At 40.8% G+C, this 21,431-nt stretch overlaps 1 protein-coding gene across 1 annotated transcript in view; it reads left to right on the top strand.

Annotated features, from left to right (window-relative positions):
* The first annotated feature begins 3,092 nt into the window (after positions 1-3,092).
* LOC106646067 (organic cation transporter protein-like) overlaps positions 3,093-21,431 on the top strand; it is a 30,506-nt gene continuing 12,167 nt past the window's right edge. The window contains exon 1 of the mRNA XM_089596279.1: positions 3,093-3,313. The gene's annotated coding sequence lies outside the window, so the exon portion shown is untranslated. The remainder of the gene's footprint in view (positions 3,314-21,431) is intronic.

Raw genomic sequence — 21,431 nt, 5'->3', positions numbered from 1 at the left:
GCACAGAGGTTTTATGGCCATTCAGTGAAATTTCTCTTTTACGGGAGAGTTATCGGAAAAATATGATATTCATTCGATCTCCGTGCCATCTGTACTACTTTGTCGAGTTTAAGAAGTTCTGCTTAAAAAGTTTCTTTCAAAGTTGTTTATTCGGAAAATTAAGAAATATAGTAAGTATGACTTTACTTTCAATTTTGTTTGGCGAATCACGACTTCGTCTACTACGTAACTTATGTATTCTTTCAACAATAATCTATTATTCGCTCAACAATATGCGTCACAATATGACGCGAGATTGAAAATTCTATTCAGCGTTATAAACTTTTCAAATGAAATATCACCACAAAAACGTAAATGATGGCAAAACTCTGTTTTTCATTAATCAAATGAATATATCACAGAGGTAGTTTTTCTCTCTCTCTCGACGTAATTTTTAGCACCATGATTTAAGGGTACATTCATGTAGTGGTTTGAAATCATTTGCACCCCTTGTTAAATTCAATGGGTCATTCCTGCTTGTATAAGTGCGACGGTGGAAATATAGCTATTGTCAATCGTGCAAAAAACTTCTTAACCGCAAGAAAAGAATAGCGTAAAAATGTATAGGAATAATAAATCTTTTTACAAGACACGAACGATCTTTAAAGGAGTTATGTGATGTATGGATGAAAATAACGAAATCTCACAGGGATGTGTCAAAAAACATCCTCTTCAATGTGAACTCACCTCCCCAATACCGTCCATTCGAGGGCCACGAACCTCCACCCCAAAACTGCCAATCGATCCGACGAAGACGGATACCGAGAGTCCTCCCATTAAAACTACCACTACACTCGGAAAAGTCCATACCTCAAGCAGATATGATCGCCTGGGCCCAGTAATTGCCGTCCCGAGTGTACGTAATGCATTAATTCCGTTTTCGAAAGCCACTCGGAGTTATATTTCACGGTTGCCCCCTGAAGTTTTGGGCTCCGTGGAGATTTTTTGCTCTCCAGTGTTTCGCAGAGATAAATCAACCATTTGCCCAAATTGGGAAACGTACGTGTACGCACTCGAGATGTAATCAGAGTTTTTATTTTTTGTTTTCTCGCAAGAAAACCGTTAATAGTCCAGACAATGTGTAAAATCTTGAGGTCTCGTGCAGCAAACAAAGAAAAATTAATCTCTTTTCCTGCGCCATACAGCTGCACTTGTTATATTGCACGAATTTAATAAAAAAAAAAAAAAAAAAAAAAAGGATAATGGTAGCGCGTGACACGAGTCATCGGTGATTTGAGTAGAGTAATAACTTTTGTATAGCTTCTCGTGACGGTCAGAAATAACATTTTGTGTCGGCCTTACTTTTATCTTTCGTCTCATAGCCACGAAAGAGTCGCAACACGTAGTGCTTAAAAAAAAAGATAGTTTCTCCAGTTTCCCAATCACGACTCAAAGTCACTGTACATACGGGAAATAAATGATAAATGTTCCGAAAATGCGTAAATGACGACAAATTACATGCAGTAATACACAGTTTTACCTTTGGTCATATGCTCCGTCTCGTTAATGAGCCAGAATGTGTACACACACACACACAATAGGCTGGACCTTAAACTTTGTCAAGGGTATGGCGATTAAAAGCAAAAGGAAAAAAAAAAAAACAACAGCTGCGATCAAAGGTCCATTGTTGAATGAATGTCATCTTATATGTATATTCGTACGAGCATCTCTAAACCTATGCGTATCCGACACCATTTAGCTGAAATTAATCGACCATTAAGATAATGTATCCTTTTAAGGCATCCGACCGATAGTATGTAATCGTTCGTACGTGCGTCTATTCATTCCATATATCGAAATACCTATACGCGTAAGTACTCGGAGATGCGAGGCTTACACGGCCCACGAAGCGAACAAGTAACGATAAACGCCGATGTATACGCAACCAGCCACGCGTATAAATGTACACACGCATATGCGTGGCAGTTAATTGGTCCCGAGGAAGCAATAATGCGGGGCCCATCAGTTAAAGTTTCATTACGCTGCCTCTCTCTCTCTCTCTCTCGCTGTGCAAAGTATACTTGTGCGCGCTTTACGTTTATATTGCGTTATAACGTGGCTGTGCATGTGGCTGCATCAGGGCCATGCTGTGTGGTGTCGTTTGAGTGGCCATCTACACACACGTGGACCCTCTTTTGTTCGCCGTCATCGACTGCTCAACTTCCATCACGTTCTCTGTCTGGAATCCCCAAGCTTTCTAATGTTCTATTCTCCCTTCGTGCGATCTTTGCCTTAGTTTCCAAAGCCATGGATTTCATTTTTTTTTCTTTTCAAGAAAATCAAGGGGAGTTTGTACAAGCTTTATTTCGCTTCGGTAAAAACTGAATTGATTTTTTCCCTGCGTATAGGATGGCTAAAAGAATGTAAAAGGATGCGAGAATATCGCAGGAGATTCTCCGGTGAGTTTCGATTATCAAATTACTTTTCAAGTATTTTTCCAATGATTTCAGCAGTGGATCATCGGCAAAAACCGGAAGATAGCCGTGTCTTACCACACGCGGCTGTATCTACTTGCCCTTCGGATTGCCCGTATTATCGTTGTCCTACGTGATTTTTTTTTTTTTTTTAATTTAAAATACATGATCCGTGGGAATCACGGATATATATGGAACGTAATAAAAAGTACATTCTCTTCAAACCATGGAGCTTTAATCAACAATCAACAGCAGCCCCGAAGGAGCGAAAAAAAAAAAAAAAAAAAAAAAAAAGACTAGTACACCCACACATGTATAAGTATACCGTTTGCAGCGTGTGGTGCGTCACCTATGCGTACATAATCACACATAGTGCAAGGTTAGACGTCGACGAGCGCATTGTGTGGCAAAAATGTTCCTCCCGCCGTTTGGCCACTGGCTCCTCCGCTGATGGGTACATGTATATATAGTGCGTAGCGCGCGCTCCCGAGCTTCCGGCCCCATCAGCTCGGCCGAAACCACCCGCTGTGTCTTCGTGCCGTCGCTCACGGGCTGTCCCGCCACCGAACCGCTCTGGCTCTTTTTCTAACTCTTGCCGCGACGCCGCGAGCTCGGCACCCGCTCCTCTTGCTATTTCTATTTTTTTTTTTTTCCCTCCACCTCTGGAATTTCGTTGTTTTTTTCGGAAGATCCGTCGGGACCGAGTGAATATTATTTTCCACGGCGTTGTGCTCGAGGACGTTTCACCGGTGACCACCAAAAGTAATCCCTGACGCCATGGGTGATCATCTGCTGCGCTGCACCTGCCCGGCGTGTCGGCCTTAAGGTCATCCCTGGGAGCGACGTATCGCAAAAGTCTGGTGAGTCGAAGGAGTAACGCTACACTTTTTATTTCTGCACGGCTACGTGACTGACGATTGTACACTTGAGAGAGAGATATATAGTATATATATACCTACCCGGTGCAGAGGTATAATGACGATTCCGCGATCGTCGTAAATTAACCCGCCGATCATTATGTGTAACCGGTGACGCAACGACTATTCGAGGGAGAGCATCGTTACAATGGTTCGCTAATAAAAAAAAATGGGAGGGAGGGATGTTATCGTTGAATCTTGGGCTGTAAAAGTCAGTGGTGAGCCGCGGTAAATAAGATTTAGCGCTAATTGAACCCGTACGGGTTTGTACCGCGTCCAGGGCTCGGGTGATAAAAAATGTGTTTGACGAGTAACGAAAACAATAGCAATCGCTTCTCGACCAAAGTCTTGCGTTCAAAGGTATACGGGAGAAACTGCGTCGAGTGCGCGCACTTTGTGCACCGAAAAGACAAGGAAGATGACGAGGGACTACTCCACGCTCCATAGTGATTATTTTCTCGTTACTTCTTCTCCAGGGATGGGGCATGGATGATTGCTTCGCAACTGCTCGTCGGCTGATACGAAAAGACTCGCGTTTTTCTTTTACTCATTATATAGGCTGTTATAGGTAAAACAAAATAATCTACCGAGCAAATCGATAAGATGTACGACACCGATTTTTGTTTTATTTATTTTTTTTTTTTTATCTCGTCACTAGAATTACATTCTTGTCAACACCAAACGATTTATATGCTCGCACGCGATTAGCAATAACTTGTCGAACGGTAGACAACGGGTAAATTACACCGTGGACACTTATTTTTAGATAAACCCAAAGATAATAGCTATACATGATACACAAAAGAAGAGCGTCGTTAAGATAGTAATATCTCGAAAAAATTGGTTGTAAATGCACGCATTACCGATCGGGAGGTGGGAAAGGGGGGGAAAAATATCGCGTCATCGGGCGTTCCTCCGAATCTCGCCACGGTCGTTAAATCTAACCGATTCCCCGTGAATAACGATTCATCGGAAAAGCCGACTTTTTAACGAAGCAATTTGCATTCGGTTGGATGAAAATAATGTTTTAACGAGACCAACGGGAGATAAAAACTTTTCAAATCAGCGCCACGAGTAATGGGTTTTTTTTTTTTTTTTTTTTCCATCGATGTACATATATATACACACTCGCAGTGACTGTACGAATTTTTTTCAATTAGCTACTCCGCTCGAAAATCTCCATTGACGCATTACCACACGCCCGGAAAATCAGTCATTTTTCCCATCGGCTGTACAGAGAGAGAGAGAGAGAGAGGCAAAGTTTGTACAGTCCCTCTCAAACTTTTCGAATCCAAAGTTTCTAAGCTCGAGCTGCCTCAATCCCAACTGCACCGTAGATAAGTAGTAAAACCCTTTCTATCAATGTTGGTCCACCTTTAGTCACTTAATTTTCCAGGTATATCATTTGGGGGGGTTGTTGCAATTAAATCAACGCACCGAAGTTAATGAGCTTTATTATATACACAAATGGAAAAAACCCAAAAGGGCCGAGGGGGTCTTGGGGCTCGCTAATGTATGCATGAGAAATTATACGCTTCGCCCGAGATATGACACTGCAGGCATTTTCCATCAGCGGCGGACCGGGCCGAGCTTGCGAGGAAGAAACGAGATTTCACACTTTCTCGTTGACTTTTGCCTCGCTTTGTTGTTTCCGCGTAATGGAGTTTCACCATCCGTCAACAACCAAGAAAAACAACTGGGCGCCTCTCTCTGTTTGAACAATCGTCCCGGGTGTACTTTTTTACTCTCATCTTGCGTGTGTATGTTTTACCGTACGGTTAATCGTTAAAACCAACGCGCAGAGTGGAGCACTTTGTGACAAACGACGCGTCTGCATCCTCGTTTTTTTTTTTTCCTCTGAAAAGCGGCATTAAACGAGGCATGTGAAGGGTCTATATGTGTACAGGCTTGACAAAACAAATTGCTAAATAAAAAAAGGGGGATGAAGCGCGCTCGGTGATGCTCTCCGGTTACCCGGAACCACCTTTTTGGCGTTGGTCGACCGGGCACTCGCACTAGTGGGGGGACGTTACGTAACGGCCGACTTTTGTTTCGTTCGGTTGTTTCTGAATAGCAGATGAATACATGCTTGGGTTTACCGAGGAAAACATGCGGGGACTATAATTTTGCGATATGTATATATACTTGGAACTTTTTTCATCTCGGACTGTAGCTTCGTGATTTGTCAAAAGTTTCGAGCAAGAGATCGTTATGGAAGTACCAAGAAACAAAATGTTGTTCAGCTTTTACAGTTCCCGGTATGTTTGCAAAGTTTATATATATATATATATATATATATATATATATATATATATATATATATATATATATGCCAAAATAACGTGGTGTTTTTCACGTTAATGTCAACTAATTGGACAATAAGTGCCAGTACCAAGGGATACTCTTGGATTTCCGAAATTCCCCTGCATTTCTCAAATCTTTGTTGAAACAACGAGCCTTTGAAAGCGCAAAAGTGTAAAAGGTAGTACAAGCGCATCAACGTAAAATCGCATTTCTAGACTCCCCCGTGGGCTTAGTGCTCGGAAAACTTGAAAATTCGATGAGTCAAAAAGCTCGAAGATATCCTGCGTGCAATAAACCTTATACTTTTACTCAATCTCTCCTACAATAGAACTTTGGTGCGATTAAGCGAGAGATGGGAGTTTCCCGACTCTTCCCTCTCGTCTACAGTTCATCATCAAGTATCTCGTTAGCCGGTATTACTACTCTCGGCATGAGATTTTGTATGTACTCTTGAATTTATTTATAAAAAAAAGCTATTATTTTTCATTACCAAATGAACAGAGCTAACGAAAAACATATATACAAGCAAAACGATTGGCGTGTCCAATAAAAGCGAGAAGAGGCCCGTGCCTTGCCGATCATCCATAAAAAGTCACATTTTTCTTATTCTCTCGGGCCAACGTTCGCTTACGTTTGTGAAACATTTGGCTCTCGGCCCGGCTCAATTTGCGTCCATTAAACATTGTCACATAGTTTTTATGTATACATATATATCCGTACAAGTATTGCTCATCAAAGGGGGAGCAGCGAAAGGAGAGGGACGCATTCACTTGATCTCCGTCAGCGCGTCTTCTTTAACGAGTCTCAAGTTTCCTTACTGGATCCACCCATGTTATTTCCATTGCGTTTTCTCAGCAATACAATTTCATACACGGATGGATCACATCTATTATTTATTCGCTAGCCTTTAAAAAAAAAAAAAAAAAAAAAAAAAACAAGAAACCATTTCCCTTTTTTTAAGTCGTTATTTTTTTGTATTGGTTTCAATTTTCTTTGGTAAAATTTTCCAGCAATCGTATTGCCCAGAGGCTCGTTTCGTCGACCAATTCGAGCCACAAACACCCTCCCCCTTGAACCCGAAGAACTCGAGCGTGACCCGATCGATTAGTTGTATCGACGAAAACAATGGGCAAATGCGTGGTAACTTTATTCGCTTGGCTTGCAAAAGGGGGTTGCAATACACGGCACATATGTATAGGGAAGTGAGTCTTGCTTTGATTCCAATTTGAGCATAATATATACAAGTACATCGCGAAACGCAAGGGATATGTACCTACCCACCGTATGCTTTAATGCACCAGAAGGAGGCCGCGGGGTGGCTCGATGAGATATCGATCGACGCTACATTAAAACGATTAGATCTGCCTGGCTCCTTGGAAGGTGAAACATATACAATTACGGAGCGTCGATTTCCCAGCTAGCTTGTTTTTTTTTTTTTATACCCTTAATCGTGTTAATTCATGGTAACTTTATTTTTCCAAACTCTACACCGTCCGTTGTGTACGAATATACATAACTGTCGATGACTTTCTCCGAAAGAGAACAATGAAACGCCCCGCACAGTAACCTTTTTCAGGCATCGCCTACTCACAAAACTCCCCGCGAATCAAAAAAGTTGGGCTCGCGCGTGGAAAACTTTCCATTTCCCGAAGGCTTTCTACGAGTACGCCTCTCGAACTGCTGATCCGCAGGAAACTCCAAGAGTTGCGAGAACAGCTGCGCGTACAACCTTTCTTCTCTAGATGCTGTACTTTCCCTATCTCTCTCGAGAATAGAAAAAAAAGGGGCTGGGCGTTCGAAAAATCACTTGGAAATAAATAATGACCCCATGCATGCCCCAACACCCTACTACACACACGCGTATACTTTTGTACACACGACGACAGCAGCCGTGTCCCATTCCAAGCAAACACATAATGCATTATGCATGGCGCGCATTTCCCGTCCTTCCGAACTGCGGCGTGTACAATATATATATATGGACCCTCTTTGCCTTTGCCTTCCGGTACAGCTTTGGAATTTCGACACCCGCGAGCTTTTCCTCGGCTATAAGCTATATGAGCTCAGTGTTACTTATGCGTTTGCACACACATACACCCGTCGATTTGTTATCCCTGTACACTGCTTACACACGCTGAGAGAAACAGCGGCTGATCTCGAAATGGCCCTCCAAGCTCTTATCTCTTATAAGTATGTGCTGACCAACACCCCTGGTAACTATATACGCTTGTGCATGCGAATGTAAAAACACGTGGTTGTTGTCCGTGAGTACAGTTGGCAGTGTGTATACACCCCCGGTCCCGCAGCAAACGATGTATACACCATTGAGTCAGGGAGCAGCCATTACACGCGAGCGTAATTCCCTTCGTTACGCGACTCCCGCGTGTCCCCACGAAGACCATGGAAGGTCACGCGTAAGATCGATCGCAAGCTCGATGGCAGAGGCTGCCACGCGAATCGCTCTTTTATTTGCCTGTACATGGTTTTTTTTTAACTGCGATCGAAGCGGGTTTCGGGAGGCAGCCTCTGCCATCGGGTAATTAAACTGTCCCTCTACGTGCACACAGGAAGCATCGTTTTCCCAACGACCGTAAATTCCCCTCCCCCTTTCTCCTTATCTGCAGGTGGCCAGCCTCGAAAGTTCAATGCAGTGGGGCGAAATGTTGACTCCCCCGCTGATGCACGTTTGTACTTTTTGGCTCCCGAAGGTTGGCGTGTGCGCAACACAATACGGCTGTCCATCGCAGCTCTTGGAGAGGAGAGGGGGGTGTCGCAAGGTCGGAAAACATAAGGGGGGGAAAAAAAGGAGAGCGTCCGAATCGAAAAGCTGACCTTACGCGGGGGATGAAAGAACCGGCTCGAGAGAGCAGACGTACGGGTATACACACACACGCGAAAGAATGGAGGTTTAACGAACGGGCTTGTGTCCGTGCGAGTGGGCGCGGGGTTGAATGGGCGCGCGAGGGAGCAAGGGGTGCGGGAGCTTATAAAGAATATGGCCCTGAAAAGGAGAGGCTCGGTGGGAAGGTGGAGACAAAAAGATCTTTTTTTTTTTCGGTCAAGCGTGTGAAAAGAATAGGAGAGAAAGAGAGAAGAAGGACTTTCTTTTTGGATCGCAGAGTCAAGCTGCACAGCATTACAATTTGGACTGTTTTTTTTTTTTTTTTTTTTTTTTTTCTCTCACCACGAGAGTAAAATGATATCTATGTTTTGTGACAACTTTTCCATCGATAATCAGAGATGGGACCTTTTTTTGGAAAGAAATAATTGCGAGTAAAATTTCATATGTTTGTTCTGAAAATCACTTTTTCGCGGTTTACAATAATGTTTTCTTGGTGATTTTTTTCAACAAAAATTGTTAAGCACCGACTGCACTCGCGCTTTTTTCCCGGGACCCAAACACTACCATCAACGGTTTGTATACCTCGCGAGTAAGCACAGCCGCGTCTGAGTAATCTCAGCGGAGCTCGGTTTTTTTCATCGGATCGTTGCACCCGGCCTAGTTTTCTTTTTCCATGCTTTTGTTGCTTCTACAATTTTTTCATCCACGCAGTGATGAGAGAAAAAAAAAAAAAAAACATCCCTCAATGCTTTCTGCACAAGTAACAATGCAGACACAGTGCCAGGGCTTTGAACTTTTGGAAGTGTATTTTTGCAAAAAATAGTCCACTGCGTGAATGTACGTATACGGTAAGTTATTACTTTGTAGCGCGCGTGCGTTTTATTTCTTTTTAAGTGGAAAATGTTCTTTTTGTTCGAAGAAGAATAATGGTAGTACGCTCTGTTATTATTTTTCTTCTGTCCTTTGCTCGGCGCTGGGGTCGAGTGCCCGCAGGTACATGCGTACAAAAGACAAACTGTGTACAGCAGAAAAGTGAAATTTAGTTTTAATACCTCTCCTTCCATACTTTATCTTTGTCGTTGCTTTGTACAATTTCTTTTTTTTTTTTTTTTTCATACGCACTGAGAAAAATACGAGTGCATATTACATTTTTTATTTTCAGTTAAAGCAATATGATCATGTAAAATTAAATCATACTAAAAATAAAATTGCAATATATTATACGCATCCCATAACTATACATATATCCAACGACTCATACATCAGATCTTATCCGCATGTATATTGAAAGGAGCTACGGAGAATCAGCCAGAGATCGATCGACCTACTTTTTTTTCTATTCCAAATATCCCTGTGGGTGAATGAAAAATTCCTTTCTAAAGAAACGCATTTTTTTTTGTCCAATATGTACCTTCGTTAGAAATTTTTGGACTAACGTTTATGAAATTAATTAAATATGATCGAATCGTACATTAATTTGAAAATATTTCTAGTATAGATTTTGATGATCATTTTAATGTTGCAATCACAAAATAAATTGTTGAAAATTGATTACGTCCAAGTACAATCAACTTACACATTACAATAACTTTTTTCACATACTATATACGCTATGTTGCACATTAATTTTGTAAACATGTAACGATTATGTTTAAACTATACACAGAGTAAAGTTTCGCAAGATGTAATACGGCATCGACACGCGCGTGAGGCACAAATTAATCGCACGTCAAGCGTCAAGTAAAATGTACACGTTGTAGATACGTATAGGCTCGCTAAAACAGTTTTCATGCTTTAAACACTTGTACACATTGTCGTTGAGATGACGGATGGGTTGTCACTTTCATCGCGAGTCAGATTCGTATAAAGATTTCGTCTCGAGTATAATCACACTTGTACACCCTCCAATAATAAGGAGAGATTGGTGTTGGATGTACCCATTGATGAGAATGAATCGACGGTGATGATGAGACGTTGTGTTTTCAAGTTGCCGTAAAATAAGGCCGATTGGCTTAAACGACTGGCCAATTGACCGAGTACCAACCCCACGTACCGCTATCGATGACCCTCGTAACCCAAAATAAAACACGATTTTTTTTTAAACACAAACACGCGTATCCTATAAAAAAATAAATAAATAAACCAAGCCAATGTATCGAAGCAGAAACCTCATCATCATAAAAAAAAGGATAAAACGAAGTAGACCAGTATACACGCCTTCTCTGCACCAGCGAAAAAAAAAAAAAAAAAAACCATTCGCGACGTTTGGCCTTGCCGCGATCTGTCTCTGAATAATTGATAACATTCAAGGTCACTGGAAGAGATGACGGTCAGAGCTAGTACGCTCACGCTGCAGGTAATGCGGTGTGAGCAGGTACGTTTTGTTTATTTGGCGTGAGGAAAAAAAAAAAAACCAATTATGTACTTGGTGGTGTAAAAAGGGGTCTAACAGTTAGCCGAACCCCCTAGTATGAATTTATTTCGTAGTGCAGACGTGAAAGTGCGTTGATTAGCCGAACGAGGTTGTGTGTATCACATAAGTGGATTTTGGTTCGATGTGTTTATGGCGATGGGTCGGCACTACCTCTAATTGGATTCTCCCCCTTTGCCGCTTGCGGCAGGTGAAAATGATTTTCGAGACGAGTTAGGCGATCGAGTGTAATAATTTATGTCGTACGTGGAGTTTACTTTTTCCACCACTGTGCTGGTGTACTGGTGAATTTTTTTTTTTTTTTTTTTTTTTTTCTCTATTGATAAATTGAGTATATAAGTGTGATTGTTTTCGGAATAATACGTGGTGTGTAACTGAGGGTTTATAATTTATTTTTATATTTTCTTTACATGGCTTTTCACATGAATTTTACATTTGAGAACATTTTACCATCCAAACTATCGGATTTTTAATTTTGCCCTTGTAGAGCATTGCGTATTTTCTAGTTTGATCGACAGCTCTGACACAACCCCCAGTAATAAAAAAATCCAAAAACCATAGATTTTGCAAAACCAATCGTCTGTCACATTGTAAATCAGAATTCCAATGCGCTATCATTATTTTTCTTTGAAATTGTAATGATTCATCTCTGTGTAGGTACCTTTTAAAAATATTGTTTGAAAAAAAATGCACCTCTTACGTCGAACAAAAAATCAATTGTCTAGTTGACTATTCCGTTCTTACAGTATCCACCAGAACAAAAAAAAAATTCTTAAAACAAACAAAAATAACAATCATACCGATCGCTATAACGAGCCATCGACGTGCGTGTCAGATGAACTATACCATTTATATCTCCAGTCAACGAAAAGAGAGAGAAAAAGAGAAAAATAGAACACAAGAATGCGACTAGAAGTTCAAAGTCACATGTCAATAACCAGATCTAACGGGTTCGACCCGCGTCTTTTGTATACTAAGCTATGCCCGTTAACTCGAGTAATTAGAAGAAATATTTGTTTTTATTATTAATTTTTTTTTTTTTTTCATTCAATACTGAACAATTGTTTTTTTTTTCTTTTCCCGCATAGGAGTCAATATTACAATACGTCACGGCTCATTAGACTGCGGCTACACAAATATTGATTCATTCAATGGCCCAGACAATGCCTCACGTCTTCCAAGAAACAACTTTATTGTTTGCTGACCAAAAAAAAAAAAAAAAAACTGCCCGCGAGACCGTGAAAACTGTGACAAAAATGTTACCCCGGCAAACTCTTGGTACACTTACATAATTAAACGCACAGGGTACAAGCAGGAAAAAAAATCTGTCCCGATTACCTAGTTGATATTTCCGTGAAAAAAACATAATTCGATCGTTCGATCGAAAATAATCGAACTGAAGGTCCCTTGTAAAACACGATGCACCCTTAGCATCCACGTTCCGTCAGCCCCAGGACTCCTGCTAAACTGCAACGAAAAAATAAATACTCTATACATCATCGCGTGCCTCTAGCATCGATCTCTTGCCAATACCAGCCGTACGGGCATCTCTTTCCCACTGTTCTAGGAAAACGCGATCGCAGGCATGTAAGATAACAAGGTCTTCCGCAGCGATTGAAAAAAAAAAAAAAAAAAAAAAGTTCGATCATTGCCGCCGCGGGCGGTGTGGCACAAAAAACGAGCACGTGTGCGCGCGATGGATGGAGAACAAAAAAAAAAAAAAAAAAAAAAACAGCGGGAGCTTGTCGAGTGGATCTTGCGTAATCCGGGAATCCTTTAATCGGTATGGGTTTTATGATTTGACGTGCTCTCCTGTACGGTTTCAGAGGAAATCGATTGGTGCTGGAAACGCAGTTGTTTCGTTGAAAATCAAAGTGTATACAATATTTGCAAAAGGGCAAGGGTAAGTGAGTTTACGCAATTGATCGCAAAGTTCGGCGTCGAAGGGACATTAGTGATGCAGACGTGATAATAGTGGTAAAGCGAATGATTTACCCAAAAGAGATCGTTATCGAAATCGGATGATGAAAAAAAAGCCCGTTTCAAACATTTGACAATCAAACACTGTAATTGTTTGGCTCGTAGATATTTTAATTATGCATTGATTTACAAGTCCATTAGGACGTTACTTAAATTGTAGGTGAAAAAAAAACATGCTAATAATCGATTAGAAGCCGTTTTGTTGTAAAAACAGCAATTTATCGGTATCGGATTTTCCTTTTTCGATCGAATTAAAATTCATATTAAGCTCGGGTTTGCTCGACATGTACACGTGATTATTAATTGTTGAAAAAAGGAGGCGTGTTAATCTGATTTTTTTTTTTTGTTTTTTTTTTTGTACTGATCATGCATCTGTTTGTCATGCCACGAGTAAAGAGATGAAAAAAAAAGTAATCTTTAAGATGAAGTGTTGGAGCATATCGATATTTGAATAAAAAAAGCGCGTCTATTTTAATGCTATGTTTATTAAATTTGACAGAGTACTTTAACCGTACTCTTTTAAACACTACATTTTAATGTAGAAAGTATAACTAGATATTTTTATTTCTATTCTGATGGAGAGAAACAAAGTCCTTAATAAAACAACATTTTTACTCTTGATCAAATGTAAGTAACTCGTGTATCAAAATATTCAAGTATCTGCAAAAGTAAAATGTTGGATGTGTGATTAAACGTCGCAAATGAATTAAACTAGAAAAATTTGCACTGCATTTGTACAGATGTTTCAAGTGTTTCCTGGAATTTGAAAACGAAGAGACCAAACGATGATTCGTCTCCAGTGTCGGATTGAATCGTTTGAAGGATGGAGCCGGTCTTTTAAGCCAATTTCACTGGAAAGCTCCCGCGGTGATATTAAATTGCAGCGTCGCTCACGGGCCGCGGAGCTAAACAGCCGGCGTAATAATCGCAGATACTTTTGCCTCCACTTTCGCGGTAAATTGTATCGGATTATTTGATCGGCTGCCAGTCTTTTTTCACCGTCTGTGTTTGCACATTGAGAAATTGAAATAAAATGAACATTATTTGAAAAATCTTGGTATGTACCATACATGGACTCTGTTCTCGGAATGTCAAAATCATTGTAAATTTTTTATGTTACCAACCGATGCGATTGTTGCGAAAAAATGACATTTTTAAGCTTTCCTTGCTGTAGACAAAGCGAGATCAAGAAAAATGTGCGTACATACACATGATTCAATGGAGAAATTTTTCCATTTACGCGGACTAATAATAATAACATTTTGTTGTATCAACAGGGGTACAAATAATAAAAATTATTAAAAATTCACCGCCTCGAGAGCCAAAACAAACGGTACACCGATAATTACCATACTGTCGAATTAATCGGTGGCTGATGGAATAATCATAGTAATAATAAATAATCAAATCAGAGAGTGGCAATCGATTTTGCAAACTAGCTCCATACGTGTGTAATTTGCTCCATACGTGTGTAAGCTACCGCGTGGTATATATATTAAAGACGCTTTCCGCTGCCGGTGTACGTATATACGCTGGACAGTAGCGTCGGGACGTTTCAAGGATGCGACTCTGTTGGGGAGAAAAAATAATAATAATTGGAATAACAAAATATTCAATTGATATAATAGCAGAGTCACGAGCATGCCAGTTGCAGAACAGGCTGATTATAATCCAAAGATCGAAGAGCCGACTGCTCATCGTGATAACTTTTATCAGCATGGAAGTTTGAAACACTGAAACCAGATTATTAAAAAAAAAAAAAAAAAAAAAAAAAAAAAAACATTAATAACATTCAGGGACATGAAAAAAAAGCCAACATAGAGTTGGGTGAAAAATACAAAAATCATCAAATAATATTCTAAAAAAAACAAAACAATTCAGTCGGTCATTTGCGCGAAAATCAAGTTGCTACGGCCTCGTTACATCAAACGACCCTCTCTAAATACTAGACTTTTTCCGTCCCCAGCCATCTTTCTGCTCCGGTTCACCCGTTCTATCCGTAAATCCAGACCCTCATCTTCCCACCCTAGGCAACAATTTTGTCCTCCGAAAACGTAGAAGGAAAAAAAAGGGGCGATTACCACAAAAATCGTTCTTTTGTGGGAGAAAAAAAAAAAAGAAAAAAAGAGAGAGTACTCGTAATCTGCTTGCCGACTCTTGAAGCGATTACAAGAGCACGGGGAGAAAGGGTAGTATGATGCGCAGGCGGGCTTAGCTGGTCCGACCTTCGCAGTGATTCTTCTCAAACCACCAAGTGGTCTCTCTCTCTCTGAGACGCCAGCGCCCAAGGAGCTTTTTTGCTCTTCGCGTTTGGAAGTCCCTGGCGAGAATGAGCAGAACGTGGGGGCTCAGTTTTTCCCCCACGTGTCTTTCAATCGTTTATTGTACTAACATACACGTGTGTTTTTTTTTTCCATTTAGATCCTTGGAGATTTTCAGCTGTTACTTTCGAATGAGGGATACGATAAAAAAAGGTTGACACATTGTACCCATTTTTATTATTTCAACCTCATAATCATAATTTTAACAATTTGAACATTCACTCTTGTACGTATATAAGTTATAATCCTCACAAATGACATACGCGTCCAGTGGTGTTAAAAAAGTTCACAAAGGCAAGCGCAATTTGTAAGTAAAATTACTCAGCGAGGGGTGGAGGGAAAGAAAAGCCGGCTGGGCATTTTTCCCGCTCAAAAGAGACCCTTTGCCTCTGTAATGCCTTAAAAATGGCTCGTCATCCCTCAAAAATTACCCTTTGAAAAAACGAGGAGGGGAAAAAGCGTTTCATCCCCCTCCCCTCTCGCCCTTTCCCAGCCCTCCAAGCGAGGTCACTCTACATATGTATACAGTTGGGGAGTGGAAATCCAAGTTGGTGAGAAATGCCAAAAAAGAAAGAGCTGATGTATATACGTATAATAATCTCTCCACCCTTCCCCTTCTTATTTTCTTCCCTTTTTCTCTTACTCATAGCCTTTTCAATATCCGCTCCACTGACGTTTTTTATTTTACTTTATTTCATTTTATTTTTGTCTCCATACGTGTCCGCTCTTTTCCATTGTACTCCCCAAACGATTCCCGCAGCATCCAATCTTATTTCTCGTCTCCGTGAATATGTATGAATATATATATAGGAAACTCGTCTCGCCTCGCGCACCAGATAAGTACACAAGAGTACACGTTAGTCATTAAGATTTTTCTTTTCCTGTTTTACTTACACGAGAAACGCGTGTGCGCCATTCCTCGACTTATCATGTCTTATTAATACTCTCACACGTATGAATGTACTTGTACTTGGTTGCGCTACACTATGTGTTTATGTGCTGACGATGCACGAGAGTTATATCAACCTTGCCTTAATTTATTTCCTAGTTTATTAAGGCCTCTGCTCGTGAGACCGTGTTTTGCATTTTTCCTTACATCTTGAAAAAAAAAAAAGAAAAAAAAAAAAATCATCCAATCAGTCATCATCGATGGTTCGTATTTCCTACGTATACGGGACCACATGATAGCACCGAGTGGATATAATATAGTACAGAGTCTCTCGAGTCTTCCCAGCGCGTTACTTACATGGTGGCACTCAAATACATCGCCCTTCTCTCCGCTCGATCGGGTCTCTCTTTTTCTCTCTCTCTCTCTCGTGTATAGGTTTTGTGTACGGTGCGCTGTCTTCCTTTTCCAAGGCCGTTGCTCTTCAAGGTCGCAGTGTCATCGCCGTTGATGCTATGTACCCTGTACCCTGGGATGAGTATACAATTATACGTACCAAGAGGAAGGAGAAGAAAGAGCGCGGGTTATTCGTACCTTTAAAGAGAAAAAACTGTCCACACCTCAATCCATTGCTGCAGCATTAATATCGTATTTGATTATTGATATCAGATATTTTTTTATTTATTTATGTTTTATTTTTATATCAAATTGGCAGCTCAACGAAACTTGTTGTTGCGAAACACTACTATTTTTCGTAGATTTTCATTATTGACCAACGCATAATTAATTTGTAGAGCACCTAACAGATCTTTCTTCGAGTACTTGAATATGTTTCTTCCAACTTTTTAACTGTTCATGCAATCTAATTTCATTGATAAACCTTGTTTCAGCCGTACAATCCAAAGTTAAAAAAAAAAAAAAAAAATCCACCACAATTTATTCAAGCCCCATATAATATAATTTCAAAAGATGTACACCTATACTACACTTATGGAGCACATATTATACTTATTCGTCATAAGTCAGAGCTACTTTACGACTCTGGCAGCAGTAGGCACTTGTGCTTCTCATTTTCCTTATCACCATCCTCCTTTCCCTTGTTTGAATACGACGCCACACAGGAAGTCTCGGACTAAAATTACTCCAAACGTTCAGCCGCCTAATGAGCAAACTCGGCACGCAAACGCGCGTACAATAATGACAATTTATTGCATCTCTCCTCAACACTTTGAGTGCTTCGCATGGAATATCGTGTATATACGCAGGGACACTCTTTTTCATTGAATGGAAAAAAAAAAAAAAAGAAATGCAGCTCAATGAGAGCTCTAGATCCGATAACATTGTTTGTGCGATTTTAAAGAATAGACATCTCACAGCTTTACAAGCGATACGCGCGCAACACCCCGAGACGCTCCGATTTACACGAGTCTCCCGCAATGTCACTTTTACTCTTTTGTTATCAATGGATTCATAGAAACGATCGTTCATTCCCGACCGCGATTCACGGAATTACACCACCGATGGTCCCGAGACAACAACTCCCTCGAAACTTTCCATCCGCCATCCCATATGTGTACACAATATGATATGTATTATGCTCGAGCTTATATTGGGGCGAATCAAACGTTGAATGGAAATTTGAGCAATTTCGAGACACGTGTCCTTGGATGGGTATATCGACTCTCATCGCGTTTCGTCAATAAACTTGGGAGAAAGGAATTTCATGCGTCACTCATACATTCTCCATATTCCATCGTGCTCGACTCGTGTGTTTGGACACAATGATACTTATGTGTCATTAGACAAGAGGGTGATTTTCAAAAGATACATTTTTGGGCCCAAGGTGTTTCCATGCGTATATATACCCGTGTATACACAAGTGAGTCAACGTTACGTTCTTTAGAAGCGCGCTTTGCCTAAATCTGTATGTACATTTGATATCATGATTTTTTTATTAATCGTCTCGGCGTGTGCTCATTGTTCAACGAAAACGAGCCTTTTTAATCCCCCCTCTTCCAACGTGTTTATTCATACTCTTGGATCCATGTAAGGAAAAAAAAATATAAATAACAGCCCGATTCCAAAAAATGGTCGTTCCAATTATTTCAACGATAAAAAAGTGTTAAGGAGCTTGGCTGTTTTTTTTTTTCGCGCAATCGGAACCTTCAATAAATATGTACATTACCACTCGCGAACGAACGAGCCATCGATTAAACTAAAATCGAAGGAGGATGAGCAGTGCTCTCTTGCTTTTGCACGCGAGCGACACAGCAGCGGTACAGAAGAACCGATCTGGTTTGGATTCTCACGCGGTGCCTTGTCTAAAATGTCGAAACTCTCTACCCGCCTCTTGTTCGCGTAGTTGTATGCATATGTACACGCTGATTTACGAGCTAAAGCCAAAAGAGGCGAATTCCTCGCGCGGAAAATGAAATAAAAAGTGTATAAAAGTAGGTATATAGGGAGCGCAGCGATAAAGTCGGTCTGACAGTGGTGGTGCACCAAACGGAGAAGCGCACATGCGTTATATGGCCCTCGGAGAGGGAAAAAAAAAAAAAAAAAAAAAAAGAAAACTGGTCTTCTCGTACACAATGCACGGCTGTCTCCGATGCACCCGGTCGAGCCAGTTTTTCATCCACACATTTTCTTTGTTTTCCCGATGCGATCGACCGGTTTTTCCCTTCGAGAGCGCCGCAGCCTCTCTCTTCCTTCCATCCGCATACTTTTGTGTTTGCTGCGTCGCCGCGGGTGCGTATATGTATGCACTTGTATATGCTGCTTTTTTCTTTTCTTCCTTCTGTCTGTGTGTATATACTTACTTGCTTGTGCACAAACTTACCTTTTAATGCTCGTTCTCACGAGCTGTTTTCTCCTTTTTGCCGGTTCGCGATTTTACACGTGCCTATGAGCGCGAAACTTTGCCGATGCAGACGCGACGGACGAGATATTTTTTGGGTGCGATATAATGCGCATAGTTTGGAAATTTTTAGATCAATGCGAGTGTCATTTATCCTTTAAGTAAAGGAGCGTTGGAAAATCGGTATCAAGAAAAAAACAATTGCGTGTTAATCAAAGTACCGATCCTATGTTGTTGGGCGAAATGACGATAAAAAGTTAGTAATTTGTAAATCCAGTCTTTGCGCGAATAATCAACATTAACAATACCCTCGATTGGATCCGAAGTTGTCGATCATACATATACACGTGGCTATTGAGATGGTAAGAGGTGGGGGTCTGTGTGTGTATGGTTGCACGAAAGTTTGAGAGAACAACGGGAAGAGCTGCGCTGAATATGGAACGGACGCATTATTTTCCACGCGCGAGACAAATTTTCTCTCGCGTGAAAAAGTGAAGAAGAAGAAGAAAAAAAACTTGGAACAAGTGTACTCCCGCATGTTGGTACGACGCGCACGTACGCGGCTATTTGAATATGGTATTTTCCAGGTCACGAGATTAGCGTTTCTCAAGGTTGGGCGAGTATTTCCTGCTTCAAACACTGTCGTTTTCCGATTTCGCGTATATTGTTGGAAAAGTTTGGATTTTCCTCGCTCGGATAATAATAATAAAGTAGTCCGATTTTGTACTGTCATGGGGCAATGTAGCGGCACGAATCGAGTGGCACAAACTTCGATGATAACGGTATGGATAAAAAACAGTGCAGGTGCTGCTTAGAATCAGTAGATAAGGTGCACTGGCGTAAATTGCTCGGTTGACTAAGAATGTACGCTATAATAAAATTGCAATCATCGACAAACACCAAAGAGGGTATTTACAAGCTCATTTTTACACAAGCATATTATACTCCTGTGCCATTTTCTCACACATGTCATGTATAATGATAATAAAAATGGGCACCCAACGCAATACATTATCTCAAAAATTAACATCACAAATAATGAATAACCACGTTGGGTACACGGTGAGTGAATATTTTTCAACAATAAGTTATGCGGGCGGGTGGCTGACGAAATGAATTCATGTTGTAGCTCGGCCACATTTTCGTGCCGCGTACGTGTATTCATACGCACGTGATATCGAGACGAATAATAATTTCTCAATTTCCAGCGACGACGGACGGATTAAAGCACTTTTAAACGAATCTTAATTGAAGGATCGTAAAATGTAATCGAGATAATTGTAGGCGCGTTACATCACGGATCAATAAAGCCCAGCCGACAGATGGGATCGCGCAATTTGATGAATGTGCGTGTGTATACGCCGCCGGCGCCGTCTTGTGTCTTTCACCAACGGACCAACGCGGCAAGAGCCTCGTTTTTGTTAATTTCTTGGGCTCGCGTTGTGCACAGATATTCGATGGAGAGTACATTTTACTGAATAACTTCTTCGGGCAGTGTATGAAATATTTACCGATTCTAGTGTTCCAAGTGGACAATGTCAATATTTTAACAAAACAATAAATAGGTTTGTGGCTCGGGTAAAGTCATACGAAAACCCTAAATGGTCGTCCGCGAGATAACGTTAAAAAAAGACACCAGCTGAAAAAAATGGGAATTTCTCCCTTCCTGTAAAATCCTCATAATATATCATTCGATAAAAAAAACAAATAAACAACCATCATGCGCTTGGAGAACTGGCATGTGCTGTCGATATAGCGCGTTTTTCCGCGTCTCTCGATTCGTATACAATGTACTTTTAATGTTCGGACAACGAAGATACATGGGTGCAAAACGCCACTGTGCAAATCAGGGGCCAATTCGAAGTAAATAAAAAAATCTTTGCCACTGCCAAGCGCGACGATATAAATTATCTACCGATGAAGGGGCGAGGAAAAATACAGCTTCTGGTATTTTCGATCGACGAGAAGAGAAAAACAAACAAAACCATAATTTTTACGATGAACGTCCGTGCCCTTGTGATCGAGCGCTCGGGGGTGAGGGAAACTGCGCTCGAGGGAAATCCAACCGACGGAGCCCACAAACGCCGAGCCGCTAATTCCATTACTCGGCCGCTTAATGGGTATATACCCTAATGTAATGCATACGTATACACGCTCTCTCTCTCTCTCTCTCTCTCGCTTTTGTCTTCTGCATGTGACTTTATGTTGTAAGCTCCGACTGCCGTGGGCGCGCAAATGGGTATTAGAGGCTCGTAGAGTCAATTTCCCAAACGTGCACCTATTGTGCGCTTGGTTATAATATATTTATGTGGGTATCGGAAGATGATAATAAGGACCATTGCAGCCTTGGGTTGAGTGATGGTGATGTTTTTGGAGCGTAAAAGATGAAAGTATATTTTTCGTTTACGTAGATACTTTATACATGGATACGTTGAAACTA

The sequence above is a fragment of the Copidosoma floridanum genome, unplaced genomic scaffold, assembly GCF_036245765.1.
Source record: "Copidosoma floridanum isolate Cflo_tuat_1 unplaced genomic scaffold, Cflo_Japanese_pri ptg000030l, whole genome shotgun sequence".
Taxonomy (NCBI): domain Eukaryota; kingdom Metazoa; phylum Arthropoda; class Insecta; order Hymenoptera; family Encyrtidae; genus Copidosoma; species Copidosoma floridanum.
This window is presented reverse-complemented; position numbering and strand designations above follow the sequence as displayed.